This window comes from Desmodus rotundus, chromosome 7 (assembly GCF_022682495.2).
Source record: "Desmodus rotundus isolate HL8 chromosome 7, HLdesRot8A.1, whole genome shotgun sequence".
NCBI lineage: Eukaryota > Metazoa > Chordata > Mammalia > Chiroptera > Phyllostomidae > Desmodus > Desmodus rotundus.
In genome coordinates this window covers 78,961,746-78,967,745 of record NC_071393.1, presented here as the reverse complement: position 1 = coordinate 78,967,745, position 6,000 = coordinate 78,961,746, and the positions used below count along the sequence as shown (strand labels likewise).

The window sequence follows — 6,000 nt, the reverse complement described above, 5'->3', positions numbered from 1 at the left end:
TATAATGTTTAATAAATTATATCCCATATGCATGTATATATTGTAAAACATCATTAATAATATGTGGTTATATACATAATGGTAGTATGATGGTTAATTGTATGTATCAAATTCATGAGGCCAAAGGGTGCCCAGATATTTGATCAAACATTCGGAATGTTTCTGTGAGTTGAAAAACAAACTAAAACCTTGAAAGGCATCCAGTTTACCCGCAAGTATATTTGCTGAATCCAGTGTTGACGGGAAGTCTGGTTGGCTGGGCCAAATTTTCTAAAGGGGAGAGTGAAGTCTGCTGCAATTGCCCAGTTCTTTGCTTTCCTGTAAAACCTCACTGGAAGAAAAGAAATTTACTATATTTGAAGGCTTATTGGGCAGGAAGCCTAAAGCTTGACTGAGAATCTCTGAAGAGTAACCACATTCTTGGAGATCTTCTGGACTGAAAACACATATATTTGAAAGACTAGTAAAACATATTTCATGAGGGGCATACCTAGAGAAGAGGATGAACAAGAGTTAGACTGAGTTGTTCTCAACCACACTCTGACCCAGGTGGATTTCTTGTTGAATTGAGATGATCCACTCCTCATCCTGTCTGCTTAACATAGGAAATGGGAGACCCACTGGTGGAATACAACATCACCAGTATTCTCTGAGGCTCTTTAGTATACAATGCCCAGCATATAATTTTTAAAGATTAGAAATAAGAAGAGAAAAGGGAATATCACAGAAAAAGAATAGAAACAACATTAATAAAAATATAGACAGACCCACATATGATCTATATACTGGAGTTAACACACAACGGCTTTGAAAGAGCTATGATTCATATGTTCAAAAAAAGAAGATGGGGTACACAAAATAAATGAAACAATCCTAAGTTTGGTACCTCTAAAAATCAAATGGATATTCTGTAACTCAAAAATCATATATATGTAATATTTTATATATGTCATAGTAGATGGGTTTAAAGCAGATAGGTTGCAAAAATGCGATTCATAATATAGGACACATTGGACAAGTGAAACAGGTACATGGAAACATCCTAAAAGCTTATATAGTTGGAGTTCCAGAAGGAGAGAATAGAGGGAATGAGGGAGAAAAAAACACTTGAAGAGACGTTGAGAGAATAGTTTCTAAAATGGATGAAAGATATCAACCCAAAGAATTCCAATGAGGAAAAACTCAATTCATAGGGAGAAAAACAAAAAGAAAACCACATGTAGGTGTATCATAGAGTGACAGGGATAAAAATGATATTACCTTTAAAGTAGTAACTATAAGACTGGCAGCTGAATTCTCAACAGAACTGATGCAAGCCAGAAACAAAAGGATAACATTTCTAACTGTTAAAAATAATAATTAACTGCCAACTTAAAATTTTATATGCAATAAAAATTTCTTTCAAAAATAAAGGTAAAATAAAGCCACTTTCAGGTAAAATTTTAAGAGGATATTTTGCTAGATCAACTGAAAGAAAACCTAAAGGGAATTCAAGCAAATTGAAATTCATCCCAGTTGAAAACTTGACAAGACAGAAGAGGAATAAAAATCTTATTGGGTCATTTTAAGGAATATTGACTATAGAAAATTATATTTAAGGTCTTTTTTCAGTTATAACACATGTAAAACTAAAATACTAAATAAAAATTACTAAAAAGTAAAAGGGAATAAATAGAGCTTAAAGGTCCTAAGATTCAAGTAATATTATGTATGGGATAAAAGCAATAATTTGTATTCAAACTTAATAAGTAAAGAATGAATAATTACATTTTGGTTATCTGGTAAGATGAAAACTAATTTTTTTAATAGAAGTGAAAATACTGTACCAGTCATTTTATAATTTTGTAATTTTGATAAAATTGAGAGAATACAAATAACAATAGGTATACCAAGGCTCAATTAGATACTTATTGTACCTCAACTTATCAATTATATGCTCACTTGTACCTAAAAAGAATAAAATTTAAAAGGACAAGGAAGTCTGAGAAAATATCATTAGAAATTATAGCTAAAATGTAAGATGTAATGAGATTTTATAACATATTTAATACACCGGGAACAAAACCACATCTTATTCTTTCAACATAAAAGTCACCCTTCAGTATTTAACTTTCTTATGCATATTTCAGTGTTCAAAAAGAAAGTAGAGAACTGCTAGTAGTCAGTATCCCCAATGCATAATGACAGTAATAAAAAGCATTAAATTTCAGAAAAGGGAGTATGGCATGCTAAAGTTATCAAGGAATTCTTCAAGAAATGGGTGGAACTTGAAGTAGGCCCTGAAATATGACTTAAAAATACATCTCATTCTTAATAAAAATGTACTACAAAGAAGAGAAAGAAATGTACCTTCCTACAATCTTTGGCTAGAAATAGGAAATGAAATCTAATACTAATATTAAAGATATGAATTTGGACTCTTAACTACCTCACTCACAACAATATTCCTTTTAAAGTATAATTTATTTAATCTATGATAAATGTTATATTTAAACTCTGTGCTAATATTTATTTTTTTATTTAAGTATAGTTGGTATGCAATCTTATATTGGTTATATTGTATCAGTTATACAATATGTAATATAGTGATTCAAAATTTTTATACCTTACATACAATATGAACACCCCTCTTATTCTAGTAGTCATCTATCACAATGCAAATTTATCACAGTATTACAGGCTATATTTCCCTTACCCTTTTCATTTATTCCCCTACCCTTCCCTTCTGGGCTCTTTCTGTGAGTCAATTAAAACATAGAGCTTAATAATTTATCTAATTTCTAAGAACATTTAAATTTTTATTAATATTTGTAGAACCCTAACTTAAGTTGTACTATTTACTTTACAGTGTAGATATATGTATATTTCTTATTTATGTATAAAATAGAATTTATTTAGAAACACTTCTAAGACTAGCCAATAATCATAGAATCATGGGACCTTAGAGGTGGAAAAATATTATGTAAGACTCTATGCCTGCAGAGGCACCAGTGTAGTTACTTTGGTTTTCAAAAAGGGAGATGGGAAATTCTCTGACCTTTGAGTACAATCCAGCAACCTTCAAGAATGTAGATTCCAATGAACTTTACATAGATACTACAATAAGAAATAATAAAAAAGCTATTGAAGATTATTCAAAGATACATCAAAGATAGTCACCATGGAGTTGATGACCGCAGCAACAAGAGCATGGTTAAATGCTTCTACAGGAATTAGCCATTTTTAAAACTTAATTAATAGGGGAAAATCCTCCATAAATAATTTTAGTGTGGCTTTTTTAAAATGGGTTTACCGCCAGAACATAGGTACCAATGAAAACTATTGCTAGATGTAAGCCAAAATGGGGAAAGAAAAGATTCATATTAACATTTACATCATTGGACTTGTAGGCAAGTCCACCACTGCCTGCCATCTGACCTACACATGTGGTAGGATTGACGAAGGGACCACTGAAAAATTTTAAGAAGGAAGCTTCTGAGATGAGAGTGGGCTCCTCCAAATATGTCTGGGTCTTGCATAAACTAAAAGCTGAACATGTGCAAGGTGTAACTATTGTTCTCTCCATATGGAAATTTGAGACCAGTATTATGTGACCATTACTGATGCCCCAGGACACAGGGAATTTTTCAAAAACATGATTATAGGCACATACCAGGCTGACTCTGCTGTCCAGATTGTTGCTGCTGGTGTTAGTGAACTTGAAGCAGGTAACTCCAAGATTGGGCAGACTCATGAGCATGAGTCTGGCTTACACGCTGCTTGTGAAACAAGTAATTGTTGCTGTTAAAACAGATTTCCCTGAGCAAGCCTTCAACCAGAGAAAGAATGAGGAAATCATTAAGGAAGTCAGCACCTATATAAGAAAGTTGGCTACAGTAGCATTTGCGCCAATTTCTGCATGGAATAGTGAAAACATGTTAAAGCCAAGTACAAACATGCTTTGGCCATGCATGGAAAGTCACCTGTAAAGATGGCAACACCATTGGACCCATGGTACTTGAAGCTCTGGATGAAAACCTGTTACCAGTTTCTCCAACTGGCAGCTCCTTAGGTTTGTTCTTCTAGGATGTCTACAAAATTGGTGGCATTGGAACTGCCCCCGACGGTCTAGTGGAGACTTCTGCTCTCAAACATGGCATGGTCTGTTGAAATACACCATGAAGCTTTGAGGGAAGCTCTTTCGGGGGACAGTGTGAGCTTTGGTGTCATGAAAGTGTCTGTCAAAGAAATTCATCATAAAAGTGGCCGACCAATGGAAACAGCTGGCTTCACTGCTCAGGTGATTACCATGAAGCACCCAGGCCAAATCAGGGCTGCCTATAAACCTGTGCTGAATGGTTAAACATGTTACATTGCCTACAGCACAGATGGAAAACACAAGGCACATGGGCCGAATCCAGCTCTCCACCTTGTTACTACCCAGCGGCAGTGGTGAGCTCCTTGCCCCTAGTTAAGGAGTAGTTACATTTATACAGTCCTAAAATTACATTTGGCCCTTTGAAGGCAACCATGAGGCTGATGTGGCCCCTGTGAACATGAGTTTGACACCCCTGGTTACAGGTTTGCTAAGCTGAAGGAGAAGATTGGCCATCATTCTGGTAAGAAGCTGGAAAATGGCCTGGAAGTCCTGATATCTGGTGATGCTGCCATGGTTGAAATGGTTCTTTAAAGCCTGTGTATTGAGAGCTGCTCCGACTATCTTCCTCTGGGTCATCTGGCTGTTTGTAACAGAGACAGACTGTAGCTGTGGTGTCATCAAGTCAGTGGACAAGAGGGCTGCAGGAGCTGGCGAGGTCACCAAGTCTGCCCACAAAACTCAGTAGGCTATATGAGTATCACCCTTAACGCCTGCCCCCTCCCCAGTCTTAACCAGTGGTGGAAGAAGTTCTCTGAACTGTTTGCCTCAGTTGGCCATTTAAGTTTAATAGTAAGTGTCTGGTCAGTTATAACAAAGAAATGTAAAAACTTCAGAGGGAAAAGAGGACGTTTTGTGTATCATTTTTTTCTTTGACAGTTTTAAGTTATAGTTTTTAAAATCAGTGTTTTTTAATAAAAGCAATTTGACCAAAAATCTCTCACAGTATTTTGAGACCCATTCAAACAAAATTTAATGAGAAAAAAATTCAATGTAAAAACCAAAATGCAAAACTATGCCTATAAGATCATTCCAAAATATAAATATGATAGGGAAGGTATGTAGATACCTGGGTAAACATAAACCTATAGAAATGTAGAAAATGACTGAAGGTAAAAAATTGATAGCAGTAATTATTTCTTAATAATTACAGGTGGTTTTTGTTTCTATTTTCTAAAATTCTGGTTTCCAATTTTTTAAACAATGTATCTCTAACTTGAAGTCAAGCTACTTTCATTTTAAATTTGCAAATCCATAATATTAATCATTAGTCATTTTGTATTCCTTAGCCTAATTGCTCTTAAAGTATTTAATTTTATAACTCACCTAAGACCCTAATTAAAAACAATAAACAAAATGAAAGCACTCTTCACACCAAAAATCGGTGATATCAAACAAATATCTGGCCGATAAAGAAAAATGCAAAAAGATGTATAGAAAATCATGGAAATGTGAGAAAGGTGAGCTGGTTCAGGGATTGAAAGGCTAGACCTAAAACTTGAAAGTCCAAGGAAGCATCTGCCCAACCCTGATTCGGTCGAGGTAAAGGGTAAACAGAAATCACAAGGATCACGGTGAAGAAAGCCGATCAACACTACCTCAGTCAGTTGGTCAAGATCAGTATCGCGGTGGTGTGTCACATTGATAGCATGCACTCTTGACACAATGTGTTGACTTTACCTCTTTGTTCTTCCTTCCCAACACCTAGAACCTCAGTCTAACGATGAGGAAATCATCATACCGATCCCAGCTGAGGAACATTCTTCAAAATACCTAACTAGTACCCCTCCAAACTGTCAAGGTTGCCAAAAACAAGGAAAGTCTAAGAAACTGTCACAACCAACAGGAACCTAATGAAACGTGAT

The 6,000-nt window shown here is 35.2% G+C and overlaps 1 pseudogene; it reads left to right on the top strand.

Moving 5' to 3' along the window:
- The first annotated feature begins 3,340 nt into the window (after positions 1 to 3,340).
- Positions 3,341 to 4,823, top strand: LOC112311800 (elongation factor 1-alpha 1-like; annotated as a pseudogene).
- The last annotated feature ends 1,177 nt before the right edge of the window (positions 4,824 to 6,000 follow it).